The following is a 19,439-nucleotide window of genomic DNA, read 5'->3' as shown; positions in this document are numbered from 1 at the left end:
ACTCTCTACCTGTTCTGAGAGGTCCATCCACATACTTATCCCCCAGACCTCTCTTTCTTTCATCAATATTCTATATTGATCTTTCACAGTCCCTAAGAAATTAGACAAGCCATTAACCTCTGCTCATAAATTGTACATATTTTCATATCTCTAGGAATACCTTGGAAGGAAAGTTTTGAATACAGGAAATTCTGCTTACTGAAGGGACTTTCCTTCCCTATTCTCTTTAAGATCATCTCTAAATAGAGCTTTATATTACAGCAGTTCACTTTGGACTAGTTCTAATATATAGTATACAACTGTCTGTAGTCTTGGATTAAGTTTTTCCTTCTTGGTGAATTACTAATAAGGAATGTCCCCATGGAGCCATAGGTGTTGGTTGAGAAAGTGTCAATAACAGCATAGCAGTAGATGTCATGGAAATTTGAGACACCTGCACATGCAACTTGTGCAATCAGGGAATGTTGAAGCTTAAATTCACATATTCCACTCTCTATTGATGATACACTCTGATATGCACATCCAATTTTATGGTTTTGTGAAATAGCTAATACTTACATACTTTAGGCAGCTATATTGACATGGTCTTAGGTAATACATCTACTTGTATTCAAAGATCATGTAGTCTTTAACAGTGTTTAATAGCATGCTAAGGGCTATTTCTCAAAAGAGAATGATCATTTGCAAAAAAATGGCACTGCTTTGCCCAAAACCTAGGAGGTTGTGATTTTGCTATGGGAGTTTTACAGATGGCCAATATAGAATCCCTATCTTCCCAAGCTTTAGAATTTAGTCAACCACTCGAGCAAATTCATGCTCCTTCACCTATAATCCACTGAAACACATATATCCATGGTTTCTGTTAATATAATTAGCAAGATTTACAGTTTCTTAGACTTATCATACATGTCCTCTTGCATCAACCTTTATACATGTTTTTCTGGCATGTGATGGGATCTGACCATCGCTAGAGATTTGGAAACCATGGGGCCATGGGGATGGTCCTTGAACAAAATTGGTAAACCACTGCAGTGCAAGACTATTCCCCTCAGGAAAAAAAAGGGGGGGAAAAGTGGAGCTACCTCCACTTGACTCAGGGAGATCTGAGGTTCAAGGTACTCATATTTTCTTATATCTAAATAAATGTTACCATTCCAATTGTCTTTATCCTATCTGTCCAAAGCAATATTCTTATATTCGCATGAAAGTCTTGAAAAGACTGAAAAGTTAACTAACATCATAATTATGCAACCAGGTGATAAAATTTTATACTTTATTTACAGCTGTATTGGCTTGAATTCTAGTAACAGTAAGAGATTATATTACAACCAACATAGAAACTCTTACATATTAAGAGTTTAGTCTCGAGCTTTTATCACTAGAAAACTGCCTTTTCAAACATGCTTGTGAAACACATTTTGTAACTGAAGAACACAAGTTCCAAGTGTACCCATGGAAGAGATCAATCCTTTGTTCTTACAAAATTATCTAAATGGTCCAATTATTTATGAAAATTTAGAGACAAGTCAAGCAGATAGAATCAATTATCATATGGTTTTGCTTATTTGTGGATCATAAGGAATAACATGGAGGACATAGGGTGACGGAGAGAAGGGAGTTGGGGGAAATTGGAGGGGGAGATGAACCATGAGAGACTGTGGACTCTGAGAAAGAATCTGAGGGTTTGGAGGGGAAGGGGATGGAAGGCTGGGTGAGCCTGGTGGTGGGTACTATGGAGGGCATGTATTGCATGGAGCACTGGGTGTGGTGAATAAACAATGGGTTCTGGAACACTGAAAAGAAATTAAAAAAATTAAAACAAAAACTAAAACAAAAAAGAAAATTTAGAAACATGTAGATCCAAGAAGATTTTTACCCTTCCATGAAAATGTAAAAACTTGGAGAATGTTTTAAATAAAAGACCATTCACAGCAACATTAAAAAGGAAAACAAAACTGTATATTAGTGAGTGTGATTTAGTAAGTTATAATGCAACCATCTGAATAGTTTTATGTGATTAAAAATAATGATCTAGTTCTAATATTACTAATCTGGAAATATGTCCCTAAGATATAAAGTTACAAAATGTAAGTGTTAGATTTAAATGATATGATTTCAATTCTATCAAAAGAAAAAAAATGTTTCTATATAAATGAAGAGGAAAATAAGAAATGATATATCACAGTTAATACCAGTTATTGCTGAGGAGGGAGATTGGCAGGAGCAGAGTCAGCGAGTGATCCTCCCTTAATGTGGTTCCAAAGATGCATAATTATTAGTGATTTTTATTTTGTATATGTTTGCTTTTCTCTGAATTAAAAAAGATATAAATACAAATAACTAACATTACCTCAGTTTTATTCAATGACTTGTGAGTCTGGTAACATTGAATTTACAAAAATTAAACCACTTAAAATAAAAAGATTCAGGGTCACCTGGGTAGCTCAGTCAATTAAACATCCAACTCTTGGTTTCAGCTCAGGTTATGATATAAGGGTCCTGAGATTTAGCTGTCTTGGGCTCCATGCTCAGTGGGGAGTCTGCTTCTCCCTCAGTGCCTTGATTCATGACATCTCACTCTCTCAAATAAATAAGTCTTAAAAATAAAATAAAATAAAGTAAAGATTCAGTTTAATATAGTGATTAGACAATGTCTCTCTTAAGATTCTCTTTCTTTTTAAAAAAGTAAAATCACCAAAAAGAGATATCAAAATACTAAACCTAGTAACATTTTCTCATTTGATAACTATCAGTTACCATTTGATAACTTAATAGATATAATTTGATATAATAGTTATTATTTGATAACTGTCAGGTTGATTGAGGATGGATTGAGAAGTAATTTTGGGCCCAAGTTTTATGTGCCTTACCTGTTATTTTAATTAGTTTCAGAGGTAGAATTTAATGATTCATGTGCAAATAACACCCAGTGCTCATTATGTCAGGTTCCCTCCTTAATGTCTGTCATCCAATTGTCCCTTCCTCCTATTCCTCTTCTTCCAGCAATCTTCAGTTTGTTTCCTAGAGTTCAATCTTCAGTTTGTTTCCTAGAGTTCAAACATCAGTGTGGCTCCCTGTCAGTTGTCATTTTATTTTACTTTTCCTTCCCTTATCTTATGTTCATCTCTTTTGTTTCTTAAATTCTTTGTTTCTTAAATTCTCTTTTGTTTCTTAAATTTCATATGAGTAAAATCAAATGACATTTGTCTTTCTCTGACCGACTTATTTCACTTAATGTAATACCCTCCAGGTCTATCCATGTCATTGCAAATTATTCTTTTTGATGGCTGAATAATATTCAATTGTGTGTATCTATATACCACATCTTCTTTATCCTATCATCTGTTGATGGACATCAGAACTCTTTCTATAGTTTGGCTACTGTGGATATGGCTATTAGAAACATTAAGATGAGGAACATGTGCTCCCTCAAATCACTTATGTTTTTATTCTTTGGATAAATACCTAGTAATGCACATGTCCTTGAATCTGTTTAGATATTTTCTCTATTATTCTTCCAGCACTTAATTTAGTACCTGCCATATGGTAAACATTGTATTTCTAGCAGGCAGTCAAAGTGGGAAGGTAGGATGAAGGAATGAAGGGAGAAAGAAAACTTAGACTCTACTCACATATAAAAACATTAAAAATTCCCATAAGTAAATCAGTTTCTATAATTGCAGAATAAGGACCTCAGTAACTACCCAATTACTCTAAATAAATGAAAATATAGGCAAAATCAAAATATACTACTTCAGAAATCTGGCAATAACTCAAATTGAATAAATGAAATGAAAATTATCTATCCAAAAGAACCTACTGAACTTTGGTAAGACAATGGTTTCTATGACATTTTAACTTAGGGCTGTTCCTATCCACCCTTCCTCCCCAGTTTAGTGGTATAGTAGTCAAAAGCTAACAGCAATACAATAAAAAGAGTGGATTGCTTGTGGAGCTTCATGAAAATTACCATCCCTGGAATGTTGTTAATATTTTGTCCAAACAGGGGGTACCTGAGTGACTCAGTCAGTTGGGTATCTGTCCTCGGCTCAAGTCACGATCCTACCATCCTGAGACCAAGCTCTGCATCTGGCTCCCTGGTCAGCAAGGAGCCTGCTTCTCCCTCATCCACTGTCTCTGCCCTCCACTCACGCTCTCTCTCTGAAATAAAATCTTAAAACAAAAATATCTTGTCCAAACTTGCAGCACCCTGAAAAATCTCTATCTAGAGAGTGAGGGCTATTTGATTTGACTCAGAGCTCATATAAAGGTAAAGGGAGTGTATTAGTGAAATAACAGCAAAGTGCTGGCAACATCTAAGCTACCTAAGGTTGTAAATTCAGTTGGGGCAAAGCAGCCCTGGCCAGGAATCCTGAGAAACTAGATTGCTATAGAGAATTTTGAGAAGCTCCAGTATATTTATGGGGATCTAAAAGGCTATGTACATATGCAAATATATATATATATATATAATATAAAATAAAATATATATATATATGTAGTTAATATTAATAATAGGAAAGAGCAGATATCAAAGAAGTACATTAAAAAGGGACCTACTGGTGCAAATGGGTGAGGTGAAGAGGGCTTATCAGAAAAAAATTCCCAACTACATAACTATATAAGGAGACTTAGAAGGTAAGAGATAGTTAGTTATCTAAGTGAAAAAATGAAGGGAGGGCAAGAAGTGAAGATTATGTCACACTAATGAATAAGTACATTTGAAGACCCAAGGGCAAAAATATAAGTACATGATGCATTCTACCAAAAGCACCAAGACTAAAGGGAAGAGATTTTTTTTTTTTTTTGCTGTTGTTATTCGGTTTTTGTTTTTTATTTTGTTTCTGTTTTTGGTTGTGTGTGTGTGTGTGTGTGTGTGTGTGTGTTTTAATTGTTTTTTTTTTTTAATTTTTTATTTTTTATAAACATATATTTTTATCCCCAGACATAAACATACAATATATTTTTATCCTCAGGGGTACAGGTCTGTGAATCGCCAGGTTTACACATTTCACAGCACTCACCATAGCACACCCCTCCCCAATGTCCATAACCCCACCCCACTCTCCCAACCCCCATTCCCCCAGCAACCCTAAGTTTGTTTTTTGAGATTAAGAGTCACTTATGGTTTGTCTCCCTCCCAATCCCATCTTGTTTCATTTATTCTTCTCCTACTCCCTTAACACCACATTTTGCATCTCCACTTCATCATATCAGGAAGATCTTATGATAGTTGTATTTCTCCAATTGCCTTATTTCACTAAGCAGGATACCCTCTAGTTCCATCCATGTCATCACAAATGGCAAGATTTCATTTCTTTAGATGGCTGCACAGTATTCCATTGTGTATATATACTATATCTTCTTTATCCATTCCTCTGTGGATGGGCATCTAGGTTCTTTCCATAGTTTGGCTATTGTGGACATTGATGCTATAAACATTCGGTTGCATGTGCCCCTTTGGATCACTACATTTGTGTCTTTAAGGTAAATACCCAGTAGTGCAATTATTGGGTCATAGGGTAGTTCTATTTTCAACATTTTAAGGAACCTCCATGTTATTTTCCAGAGTGGTTGCACCAGTTTGCATTCCCACCAACACTGTAGGAGGGTTCCCCTTTCTCTGCATCCTTGCCAGCATCTGTCATTTCCTCACTTGTTAATTTTAGCCATTCTGATTGACATGAGGTGATATGTAATTATAGTTTTGATTTGTATTTCCCTGATGCCAAGTTATGTGGAACACTTTTTCATGTGTCTGTTGGCCATCTCGATGTCTTCTTTGCAGAAATGTCTGTTCATGTCTTCTGACCATTTATTGACTGGATTATTTGTTCTTTGGGTGTTGAGTTTGCTAAGTTCGTTATAGATTTTGGACACTAGCCCTTTATCTGATATATCATTTGCAAATATCTTCTCCCATTCTGTCAGTTGTCTTTTGGTTTTGTTAACTGTTTCCTTTGCTGTGCAAAAGCTTTTGATCTTGCTGAAGTCCCAATAGTTCATTTTTGCCCTTACTTCCCTTGCCTTTGTCAATGTTCCTAGGAAGAAGTTGCTGCGGCTGAGGTCGAAGAGGTTGCTGCCTGTGTCCTCCTCAAGGATTTTGCTGGATTCATTTCTCACATTGAAGTCTTTCATCCATTTTGAATCTATTTTAGTGTGTGGTGTAAGGAAATGGTCCACTTTCAATTTTCTGCACGTGGCTGTCCAATTTTCCCAACACCATTTATTGAAGAGGCTGTCTTTATTCCATTGGACATTCTTTCCTGGTTTGTCAAAGATTAGTTGACCATAGAGTTGAGGGTCTATTTCTGGGCTCTCTATTCTGTTCCACTGATCCATGTGTCTGTTTTTGTGCCAGTACCATGCTGTCTTGATGATGACAGCTTTGTAATAGAGCTTGAAGTCCGGAATTGTGATGCCACCAACGTTGGCTTTCTTTTTCAATATCCCTTTGGCTATTCGAGGTCTTTTCTTGTTCCATATAAATTTTAGAATTATTTGTTCCATTTCTTTGAAAAAGATGGATGGTATTTTGATAAGAATTGCATTAAATGTGTAGATATCTATAGGTAGCATAGACATTTTCACAATATTTATTCTTTCAATCCAGGAGCATGGAACATTTTTCCATCTCTTTGTGTCTTTCTCAATTTCTTTCATGAGTATAGGTTTATAGGTTTCTGAGTATAGATTCTTCACCTCTTTGGTTAGGTTTATTCCTAGGTATCTTATAGTTTTGGGTGCAATTGTAAATGAGATTAACTCCTTAATTTCTTTTCTCTTCTTACTTCTTGTTGGTGTAGAGAAATGCAACTGATTTCTGTGCATTGATTTTATATCCTGACACTTTACTGAATTCCTGTACAAGTTCTAGCAGTTTTGGAGTGGAGTCTTTTGGGTTTTCCACATATAGCATCATATCATCTGCAGAGAGTGATAGTTTGACTTCTTTTTTGCCAATTTGGATGCCTTAATTTTTTTGTTCTTTGTTTTCTGATTGCTGAGGCTAGGACTTCTAGTACTATGTTGAATAGCAGTAGTGATAATGGACATCCCTGCCATGTTCCTGACTTTAGTAAAAAAGTTTTCAGTTTTCTCCATTGAGAATGATATTTGTGGTGGGTTTTTCATAGATGGCTTTGATGATATTGAGGTATGTGCACTCTATCCCTACATTTCAAAGAGTTTTGATCAGGAAGGGATGCTGTACTTTGTCAAATGCTTTTTCAGCATCTATTGAAAGTATCATATGGTTCTTGTTCTTTCTTTTATTAATGTGTTGTATCACATTGATTGATTTGTGGATGTTGAACCAAACTTGCAGCCCTGGAATAAATCCCACTTGATCGTGGTGAATAATCATTTTAATGTACCATTGAATCCTATTGGCTAGTAGTTTGGTGAGGATTTTGGCATCTGTGTTCATCAAGGATATTGGTCTGTAGTTCTCTATTTTGATGGGATCCTTGTCTGGTTTTGGGATCAAGGTGATGCTGGTCTCATAAAATGAGTTTGGAAGTTTTCCTGCCATTTCTATTTTTTGGAACAGTTTCAGGAGAATAGAAATTAGTTCTTTTTTTAAATTTATTTTTTATTTTCATCATCACAGTATTCATTATTTTTGTACCACACCCAGTGCACCATGCAATCCGTGCCCTCTATAATACCCACCACCTGGTACCCCGACCTCTCACCCCCCCCACCACTTCAAACCCATCAGGTTGTTTTTCAGAATCCATAGTCTCTCTTGGTTCACCTCCCCTTCCAATTTACCCCAACTCCCTTCTCCTCTCTAACTCCCCATGTCCTCCATGCTATTTGTTATGCTCCACAAATAAGTGAAATCATATGATAATTGACTCTCTCTGCTTGACTTATTGAACTCAGAATCATCTCTTCCAGTTCCGTCCATGTTGCTACAAAAGTTGGGTATTTGTCCTTTCTGATGGAGGCATAATATTCCATAATGTATATGGACCACATCTTGCTTATCCATTCGCCTGTTGAAGGGCATCTTGGTTCTTTCCACAGTTTGGCGACCGTGGCCATTGCTGCTATAAACATTGGGGTACAGATTGCCCTTCTTTTCATGACATCTGTATCTTTGGGGTAAATACCCAGGAGTGCAATGGCAGGGTCATAGGGAAGCTCTATTTTAAATTTTTTGAGGAATCTCTACACTGTTCTTCAAAGAGTCTGCACCAACTTTCATTCCCACCAACAGTGGAAGAGGGTTTCCCTTTCTCCAAATCCCCTCCAACACATGTTGTTTCCTGTCTTGTTAATTTTGTCCATTATAACTGGTGTAAGGTGATACCTCAATGTAGTTTTAATTTGAATCTCCCTTATGGCTAGTGATGATGAACATTTTTTCATGTATCTGATAGCCATTTGTATGTCTTCATTGGAGAAGTGTCTGTTCATATCTTCTGCCCATTTTTTGATATGATTGTCTGTTTTGTGTGTGATGAGCTTGAGGAGTTCATCATAGATCCTGGATATCAACCTTTTGTCTGTACTGTCATTTGTAAATATCTTCTCCCAATCCCTGGGTTGCCTCTTTGTTTTCTTGACTGTTTCCTTTGCTGTGCAGAAGATTTATTTTTTTTAATTTATTTATTTTCAGCATAACAGTATCATTGTGTTTTCACCACACCCTGTGCTCCATGCAATCTGTGCCCTCTATAATACCCACCACCTGGTACCCCGACCTCCCACCCCCCTGCCCTTCAAGCCTCTCAGATTGTTTCTCAGAGTCCATAGTCTCTCATGATTCACCTCCCCTTCCAATTTACCCCAACCCCCTTCTCTCTAACTCCCCATGTCCTCCATGCTTTTTGTTATGCTCCACATGGCCACGGGCACCAAATTGTGGAAAGAACCAAGATGCCCTTCAACAGATGAATGGATAAGGAAGATGTAGTCCATATACACTATGGAGTATTATGCCTCCATCAGAAAGGACGAATACCCAACTTTTGTAGCAACATGGATGGGACTGGAAGATATTATGCTGAGTGAAATAAGTCAAGCAGAGAGAGTCAATTATCATATGGTTTCACTTATTTGTGAAGCTTTTGATTTTGTTGAAGTCCCAGAAGTTTGTTTTGACTTTTGTTTCCTTTGCCTTTGGAGACTTATCTTGAGAAAAGTTTCTGTGGCTGATATCGGAGAGATTACTGCCTATGTTCTTCTCTAAGATTCTTATGGATTCCTGTATCACATTGAGCCTTGCCACTCAACAGAAGCACAGCCTTTTTGCAGTCCCCACACGAGTGCCCTGCCATGCCATCAGAGTCGGAGTCGTGACCCATGCCCCTCCCTGAGAGAGGTGCACACAGGCGCCAGCCCGGTGCTCTCAGACCGGAAAGACCAGGCACTCCCAGCCTGGTCCAGCAGGAAAATCTCAGTGTGTGATCACTGCTTGGAACTTCTCTGGCAGTCAGACAGCCACCACTGCCATGGTTTTGGGTACAAGCAAAAAATCCTCAGTCCCCAGCTTCGTGACTGGGAACCTGCTCTGCCATCGGCCAAGGCGGGGATTTATTTGGGCTCTGCAGCCAGACTGAGGCTTCTTTCTGAGAGGGAGGTCAGGGTGCAGTTTGCTTTCCTCTAAACCTACAAAAACCATCAAAAGTGGTCAAGGCGAGAGAGAAAAACAAAATTGAACAAATATAAAAACCTCCAGAGAACAAAAGCCTGAAAAAAAAACAGTTTCTCCAGAGCCTACCCCCTTGAGGAGGGCATGAGGACTTAACTGAGAGAACATCATTGACTGAAAACCCAGTTTAGGCAGGCCCCTTCCCCAGAAAACCAACCAGGAAAGGAAAAAAAAAAAAAAAAAGACAACAGGAGAACAACCACCACTATTTCAGAGGACAATTTTTATTATTGATTCAATCCCACTATTCTGGCTCATTTTTTATATAGATAATCATTTATTATTATATATATATATTTTTTTTAACCTATTTACTGTCATAATTTTTCTTTAAATATTGGTAGAATTCTCCTGGTAAACCGCCTGGCCCTGGGCTTTAGTTTGTTTGGAGATTTTTGATGAATCTTTCAATCTCCTTAATAGTTATGGTTCTGTTCAGGTTTTCTATTTCTTCCTGGTTCAGTTGTAGTAGTTTATATGTCTCTAGGAATGCATCTATTTCATCTAGATTATCAAATTTGTTTGCATAGAGTTGCTAATAGTATGTTCTTATAATTGTCTGTATTTCTTTGGTGTTAGTTGTGATCTCTCCTCCTTCATTCATGATTTTATTTTTTGGGGTCCTTTCTCTTTTCTTTTGGATAAGTCTGGCCAGGGGTTTATAAATCTTATTTATTCTTTCAAAGAACCAGCTCCTAGTTTCGTTGATTTGCTCTATTTTTTGTTTTGTTTTGTTTTGTTTCTATTTCATTGATTTTTTATCTGATCTTTATGATTTCTCTTCTTCTGCTGGGTTTAGGGTTTTCTTTCTTGTTCTTTCTCCAGCTCCTTTAGGTGTAGGGTTACGTTGTGTACTTGAGACCTTTCTTGTTTCTTGAGAAAGGCTTGTACGGCTATATATTTTCTTCTTGGGACTGCCTTTGCTGTGTCCCACAGATTTTGAACTGTTGTGTTTTCATTATCATTTGTTTCCATGAATTTTTTTTCCCATTCTTCTTTAATTTCTTGGTTAACCCATTCATTCTTTAGAAGGATGTTCTTTACTCTCCATGTATTTGGATTCCTTCCAAATATCCTCTTGTGATTGAGTTCTAGCTTCAGAGCATTGTGGTCTGAAAATATGCAGGGAATGATCCCAATATTTTGATACTGCTTGAGACCTGATTTGGGATCCAGGATGTGATCTATTCTGGAGAATGTTCCATGTGCACTAGAGAAGAATGTGTATTCTGTTGCATTGGGATGGAATGTTCTGAATATATCTGTGATGTCTATCTGGTCCAGTGTGCCTTTATTTCCTTGTTGATCTTTTGCTTGGATGATCTGTCCATTTCAGTGAGGGTAGTGTTAAAGTCCCCTACTATTATTGTATTATTGTTGATGTGTTTCCTTGATTTTGTTATTAATTGGTTTGTATAGTTGGCTGCTCCCACATTGGGGGCATAGATATTTAAAATTGTTAGATCTTCTTGTTGGACAGATACTTTGACCTTTGAGTGTGATATAGTATCCTTCCTCATCTCTTATTATAGTCTTTGGCTTAAAATCTAATTGATCTGATAGAAGGATTGCCACCCCTACTTTCTTCCAATGTCTGTTAGCATGGTAAATTGTTTTCTACCCCCTCACTTTCAATCTGGAGGTGTCTTCGGGTCTAAAATGAGTTTCTTGTAGGCAACATACAGAGATGGGTTTTGGTTTTTTATCCATTCTGATACCCTGTGTCTTTTGATTGGGGCATTTAGCCCATTAACTTTCAGGGTAACTATTGAGAGATATGAATTTAGTGCCATTGTATTGCCTATAAGGTGACTGTTACTGTATATTGCTTCTGTTCCTTTCTGATCTACTACTTTTAGGCTCTCTCTTTGCTTAGAGGACCCCTTTTGATATTTCCTGTAGAGTTGGTTTGGTGTTTACAAATTCTTTCAGTTTTTGTTTGTCCTGGAAGCCTTTTATCTCTCCTTCTATTTTCAATGATAGCCTGGCTGGATATAGTATTCTTGGCTGCATGTTTTTCTCATTTAGTGCGCTGAATATATCATGCCAGGTCTTTCTGGCCTGCCAGGTCACGTGGATAAGTCTGCTGCCAATCTAATATTTTTACCATTGTATGTTACAGACTTCTTTTCTCAGGCTGCTTTCAGGATTTTCTATTTGTCACTAAGGCTCGTAAATTTTATTATTAGGTGATGGGGTGTGGGGCTATTCTTGTTAATTTTGAGGGGGGTTCTCTGCAACTCCTGGATTTTGATGCTTGTTCCCTTTTCCATATTAGGGAAATTTTCTACAATAATTCTTTCCAATATACCTTCTGCTCCTCTCTCTCTTTCTTCTTCTTCTGAAATCCTAATTATTCTAATGTTGTTTTACCTTATGTAAAACACTTATCTCTCAAATTCTCCCCTCGTTGTCCAGTAGCTGTTTGTCCCTCTTTTGCTCAGCTTCTTTATTCTCTGTCATTTGGTCTTCTATATCATTAATTCTTTCTTCTGCCTCATTTATCCTAGTAGTTAGAGCCTCCATTTTTTATTACACCTCATTAATAGCTTTTTTTTTATTCCAAATTGGTTATGTTTTATTTCTTTTATTTCTCCTGAAAGGGCTTTTATTTCTTCTGAGAGGGTTTCTCTATCTTCAATGCCTTTTCGAGCCCACCTAGAACCTTGAGAATCATCATTCTGAACTCTAGATCTGACATATTACCAATGTCTGTATTGTCTAGGTCCCTAGCCTTCGGTACTGCCTCTTGTTCTTTTTTTTTTTTTTTTTTTTTTTTTTTTGGTGGATTTTTCCACCTGGTCATTTTGTCCAGATAAGAGTATATGAAGGAACAAGTAAAATTCTAAAAGGGTGGCAAAGACCCCAGGAAAATACACTTTAACCAAATCAGAAGAGATCCCAAATCGTGGGGGGAGAAAGGGGATAAAAAGAGGTTCAGAAAAAAGAAGAAACAATTAAAAAAGAAAATGAATAAAGAAAAATATAAAAAAGAAAAAATATATATATATATATATATATTATATAAACTAGCTAAAAATGTTAAAAAAGAAAAGGGTAAAGTTTAAAAAGTTTAGCAGAAGAAGAAAAAGAATTGAAAAAGAAAAAAAAAATTAAACTAACTGCAAGACTAAAGAATCATGGGGTGAAAGCCATGAGTTCCGTGCTTTGTTTTCTCCTCCTCTGGAATTCTGCTGCTCTCCTTGGTATTGAACCTGCACTCCTTGGTAGGTGAACTTGGTCCTGGCTGGATTTCTTGTTGATCTTCTGGGGGAGGAGCCTGTTGTAGTGATTCTCAAGTGTCTTTACCCCAAGCAGGATTGCACTGCCCTTACCAGGGGCCAGGCTTTGTAATCCGCTCAGGTTTGCTTTCAGGAACTTTTGATCCCTGAATGCTTTCCGTAGAGTCATGGAGGATGGGAATGAAAGTGGCGGCCTCCCAGTCTCCGGCTCAGAGGAGCCAAGAGCTCAGGGCCCCTCTCCTCAGTGTGCCCTCAGAGAATATCGCCCAATTACTCTCGTCTTCCTGGCCTCTGGCCATGCTCTGAGCTCACCAAGCCTGCGACTGGTTCAAGGTAACCCCGAGCTGTGAGCTCACTCCTCGGTTCTGTCTCTGTAACCAGCTTCTCTGTTTTTATACCTGCAAGCTCTGTGACACTCAGACACCCCCAACCCTTCTGTGACCCTGCGGGACCTGAGGCCACAGTGACCCCACATGGGCTTCTCCCCGGTTTAGCCTCTGGAGCAATATCCCTTAGCAGAACAGACTTTTAAAAGTCCTCATTTAGTGCTTAGTGCTCCATTGCTCCGCCGTTTCCAAGGAGCCAGCCTATCCCCCCGTGGTCTATCTTCCCGATGCTTTGGATTCACTTCTTCACCACTCCTAACTTTCAGAAAGTGGTTGATTATCTGTTTCTAGAATTGCTGTTCTTCTTCTCTTCGATCTCCCATTGGATTTGTAGGTGTTTGCAATCTTTATATAAGCTATCTAGCTGATCTCCTGCTACCTGATGTAGTCTCAGCCTGCTACTTCTCGCCATCTTGACTCCAGGCCCTTTGTGTGTGTTTTTCAGAAGAGATAACAACTGAGTAGCAACAAAGACATACAGAGTCTCATAAACCATTCAAAAATCTCTTACATGATTCCAGGGCAAAATGGGAAGTCATTGAAACATTTTTAAGCAATCTAAATCAAATTTACACTTGAGGGGGATTATTCTGGCTTCTTAGTGGAACAAAGATGTAGACTGGCATAAATGACTAAAGAGAGATCTCACGTGAGGTTGACTTCTCAATTCAAGAGAAGACAGCAATGAAGACAGAATGGGTGGATATAAATGAATAGATTTAAAGATATTTTAGATGTAAAATTTGTCATAATTTGTTGGTGCTCAGGCAAATTCTCACTCAAGCTGCCAGGTATGTAGTGGTTTCATTTACTGAGACAGAAAACACAGAGAAGAAAGAGGGTTGATGATGCAAGAGTTTGCTTTGGGACAGGTTGAACTGCCTTCATAACTCAGGAGTAAATTGTGAGAAGATAGAAGGGCCTATAGAAGACTGCTGGGGAGAATCTATGTGCTTAAGAGTAAAAGTATAACTGAGAAAGAATTTCTGGCAGGAGGGAGGAATAGTTGAAGAATGAGTGTCATGGAAATCAAGAACATTTTGAAAAAAGGAAGAAACAATCAACAATGTCAAATGTAGTTGAGGTCATGTAAGATAAAAGCAGAAAGAGTATTATTTCAATTAGTATAAGGAAGTTACTACCAACTTGGAAGAAAAGTTCCCATGAAGATGTGGGAGGTGATAAAATTGGAGAAGACTGGTTGTGGAGGATGTGGGAAATAAAGGAAACACACAAATAGAAAAAGAAGAGTTAGAAACTCAAAGATTTCAATTGCTAGAAGGGAATGGGGATTTAAGTGAAGCCGTTTCTTTCTTACTGAAATAAGAGTGATTAATTCATACTGAAATGTTGATGCAAAAGACCAGTGTGTGTGGAGATTCCTCAATAAATTAAAAATAGAACTTCCCTATGATCCTGCCATTGAACTACTGGGTATTGGCCCCAAAGATACAGATGTAGTAAAAAGAAGGACCATCTGTACCCCAATGTTTATAGCAGCAATGGCCATGGTCGCCAAACTGTGGAAAGAACCAAGATGTCCTTCAATGGATGAATGGATAAGGAAGATGTGGTCCATATATACTATGGAGTATTATGCCTCCATCAGAAAGGACGAATACCCAACTTTTGTAGCAACATGGACGGGACTGGAATAGATTATGCTGAGTTAAACAAGTCAAGCAGAGAGAGTCAATTATCATATGGTTTCACTTATTTATGGAGCATAACAAATAGCATGGAGGACATGGGGAGATAGAGAAGGGAAGGGAGTTGGGGGAAATTGGAAGGGGAGGTGAACCATGAGAGACTATGGACTCTGAAAAAGAATCTGAGGGTTTTGAAGGGGCATGGGGTGGGAGGTCGGGGTACCAGGTGGTGGGTATTATAGAGGGCACAGATTGCATGGAGCACTGAGTGTGGTGCAAAAATAATGAATACTGTTATGCTGAAAATAAAATGTAAATTAAAAAATAAATAAAATTGAAAAAAAAATAAAGACCAGTGTGTAGTGACTGAACAAAGAAAATACCCAATAATGTAATTTCCTTAGGAGAGCAAGAATACATGATGAAGGACAAAGGTTTAAAAAATGGATCTTATGAGGAGGGGAGACAAGATGGCAGAGAAGTAGGAGGTGCTGTTTCAACTGGTCCCCTAAAGTGAGCTGATTATCTACCAAAGGAACTTATCACACATGCAATCAGACTGTGATTAGAATTATACAATTCTGGATCTCTATTGGGGCAGAAGATGCCAGTGGACAGGTAAAACGGATTGGGAACATTGGACTGATATCAGAAGATAAATAAAACGGGGAGGGAACCACCAGAAGCGACCCACTGGAAAGTAATACCCAATATGAGAGTACCTTGTGATCGGCGACCAGCATTAACTTAGGGTCTGTTTGAAAGCACTCAAAAGAGCAAAAGATCTTAAGGGGAAATTGGCAGAATCAGGTCGTTAGGGACAGGGGCTTAGGCCTACTGACACAGGACAGCCACCTCTGGCGCTGAACCAGGAAGAGCCAGCTTTTGGTCCCTTAGCCGCCAGCACTCCTGAGAGAGTCTGGTGTGGATGCCAGCCAGTGCTCTCTATAACCACAGCCTTTTGCACTCTGCATGTGAGCTGTGCAACCAGGGTCTGAGTCATGCTCCACACCCTCCCCTGAGAGAATCTGTGTAGGTGCCATCTAGTGCTCTCTGGGACTGGAAGATTCTGAACACAACCAGCCCAGGCCAGCGTGAAAATCTCAGTGTGCTATCTCTTGCTGGGACCTCTCTGGCGGTCTGAACCTGGCCAGACAGAGAGCAGTGGTGAAGGCAGACGCTGGAAGCCAGCTCTGGGTAAGTATTTCTTGTGGTTATGGGTAGAAGTGGGAGTTTCAGTGACCCCTGAGACCATGACTGAGGACGTGCCCTGCCAGCAGCAGAGGGGGAATTTATGTGGTCTGGAGCACCGAGAGGGGAACAGACTGAGGCTTCTCTCTGACACGGAGGTCTGGGTGCAGTTTGTTTTCCTCTAAACCTCCAAAGAGCCCCAAAAAAACCACCAGGAGGAAGGAAAAGAAACCCTCCAGAGAACAAAAGCCTACAAACAAAAAACTATAGAACAAAAAACTACAGAACAGCCATGAAAGAAATTGAAGAAGAAACAAAAATATGGTAAAGCATTCCATGCTCTTGGATGGGAAGAATAAACATTGTTAAAATGTCTATAATGCTTAGAGCAAACCTTACTTTCAATACCATCCTGATCAAAATACCACTGGCATTTTTCAAAGAGCTGGAGAAAACAATCCTAAAATTTGTATGGAATCAGAAGAGACCCCTAACTACTAAGAAAATGTTGAAAAAGAAAAATAAAACTGGGGGTATCACATTGCTTCATTTCAAGCTTTACTACAAAGCTGTGATCACCAAGACAGCATGGTACTGGCACAAAAGCAGACATATAGACCAGAGGAACAGAGTAGAGAGCCCAGATATGGACCTTCAACTCTATGGGCAAATAATCTTCGACAAAGCAGGAAAAAATAGACAGTGGGCAAAATACAGTCTCTTCAATCAATGGTGCTTGGAAAATTGGACAGCTATGTGTAGAAGAATTAAACTTGACCATTCTCTTACACCATACACAAAGATAAACTCGAAGTGGATAAAAGACCTTAACATGAAGCAGTAATCCATCAGAGCTGTAGAGGAGAACATAGGTGGTAACCTCTTCGACATTGGCCACAGGAAATTTTTTCAAGATATGTCTCCAAAGACATAAGTAAAAAACAAAAGTAAAAAGGAACTTTTGGGACTTTATCAAGATCAAAAGCTTCTGCTCAGCAAAGGAAGCATTCAATAAAACATAGAGGCAACCCACCAAATGAGAGAAGATATTCACAAATGACAACACAAAGGGTTGATATCCAGGATCTGTAAAGAACTCAAACTCAACACACACAAAACAGATAATCATGCCAAAAAATGGGCAGAAGACACAAACAGACACTTCTTCAAGGAAGACATACAAATGGCTAACAGACACTTGAAAAAATGTTTATTATCACCAGCCATCAGGGAGATTCAAATCAAAACCACATTGTGATACCACCTTACACCAGTTAGAATGGACAAAATTAGCAAGACAGTAAGCAACAGATGTTGGAGAGAATGTGGAGAGAGGGGAACCCTCTTCCACTCTTGGTGGGAATGCATGTTTCTAAAGCCACTTTGGAAAACAGTTTGGAGACTCCTTAAGAAATTAAAAATAGAGCTTCCCTATGACACTGTAATTGCATTACTGGGTATTTACCCCAAAGATACAGATGTAGTAAAAGAAGGGCCATCTGGGTTGGGGGGGGGCAATATGGAGGGTAAGTAGGAGGAGGTGCCCTTTCAATCTGTACCCTAAAGTGAGCCCATTACCTTCCAAAGAACTCTGATCACCCACGAAATCAGCCTGAGATCAGAATTATACACGTCTGGATCTCTACAGGAACAGAAGATGCCAGTGGGCAGGTAAAGCAGAGTGGAAATGTTGAACTGATATCAGAAGATAAACAAAAGGGGGAGGGAGCCACCAGAAGTGACCCATTGGAAAGTAATATCCCTGTCCTGCATCTGGGGACCAGCATTAACTTGGAATCTGGCAGAAAGCACTCAAAAAGAGCAAAGGATCATGGGAGGAAATTGTGGGAATTGGGGCAGTTAGGGACAGGGGCTTAAGTCCCCAGACCAAGAACAGCCACCCCTGGCACAGAGCCAGAGAGACTGCAGTGGAGAAACAAGGTCTTGGTCCCTGAACCATTAGCGCGCCTGAGAGCATGTGGGGTCCAGCTGCTGTGAGGGTCTGGGAGCCTCGCCCACCGGCAGAAACATAGCCTTTTTGCAGTCCCCACGTGAGTGCCATGCAGTGCTATCAGAGTCCGAGTCGCGCCCCACGCCCTTCCCTGAAAGAAGTGCACACAGGCACCAGTCTGGTGCTCTTGGACCCTGAAAGACCAGGCACTCCCAGCCCATGCTAGCAGGAAAATCTCAGTGTGCGATCACTGCTTGGAACCTCTCTCAGTCTGGAGCTGCCCGGACAGCTGCCGCTGCTGTGCTTTTGGGTACAATAAAAAAATCCTGCGTTCCCAGAGACCACAACTCGGAACCTGCTCTGCCAGCGGACAAGAGAAAATTTATTTGGGCTCTGTAGCCAGACTGAGGCTTCTCTCTCAGAGGGAGGTCAGGATGCAGTTTGTTTTTCTCTAAACCTACAAAAACCATCAAAAGCGGTCAAGGCGAGAGAAAAAAACAAAAGTGAACAAACATAAAAACCTCCAGAGAACAAAAGCCTGAAAAAAACAGTCTCCTCGGATCCCACCCCTTAGGGGCATGGTAAGACTTAACTCAGAGAACATTATTTTTTTTTAAAGATTTCATTTATTTATCAGAGAGGGAGGGGGGAGAGAGCAAGCACAGGCAGACAGAATGGCAGGCAGAGGCAGAGGGAGAAGCAGTCGCCCTGCTGAGCAAGGAGCCCGATGTGGGACTCAATCCCAGGACGCTGGGATCACTACCAGAGCCGAAGGCAGCTGCTTAACCAACTGAGCCAGCCAGGCATCCCTCTCAGAGAACATTATTGACTGAAAATCCACGTTGCAGGCCCCTCTCCCAGAAAACCAACTAGGAAAGAAAAAAAAAAAAAAGAAAAAAGATGACAAGAGAACAACCACCAATACTTCATAAAACAACTTTTATTTTTATTTCGTTCCCACTATTCTGGCTCATTTTTTTTTACATAGATAATTTTTTAACCCATTTACCATCACAGTAAGTTGTCCAGCACATCAAATTCCATAATAACCTTCTAAACTGAACTTTTTGATATATAAACCTGTGTTTTTCTTTCGCATTTGTATTTTTTAATTTTTTTTAAATATTAGATTAGTTTAGTCTAGTTTAATCCTTTTTATTTTTATTTTCTAATATTCATATAGAGGTAAACTTCAAGGTAATCCCCTTTCCCCAATCAATACTACCCCTATTGGTAAACCAATTTTTAATCCCTTTTTATCTTAGGAAAGTTGAGTCCTTTAACAAAGATATCAAGATACATCCAGGAAGAATCAAAACAACCTTCCTCACCCACACTGAGAATTTATAAACACTC

The 19,439-nt window shown here is 39.1% G+C and overlaps 1 pseudogene; it reads right to left on the bottom strand.

Moving 5' to 3' along the window:
• Window positions 1-15,944, bottom strand: part of LOC101674731 — a 118,370-nt pseudogene extending 102,426 nt beyond the window's left edge.
• Window positions 15,945-19,439: the final 3,495 nt, after the last annotated feature.

The sequence above is a fragment of the Mustela putorius genome, unplaced genomic scaffold, assembly GCF_011764305.1.
Source record: "Mustela putorius furo isolate JIRA1106 unplaced genomic scaffold, ASM1176430v1.1 tig00000460_pilon_pilon_pilon, whole genome shotgun sequence".
In the NCBI taxonomy this organism is placed as follows: Eukaryota; Metazoa; Chordata; class Mammalia; order Carnivora; family Mustelidae; genus Mustela; species Mustela putorius.
This window is presented reverse-complemented; position numbering and strand designations above follow the sequence as displayed.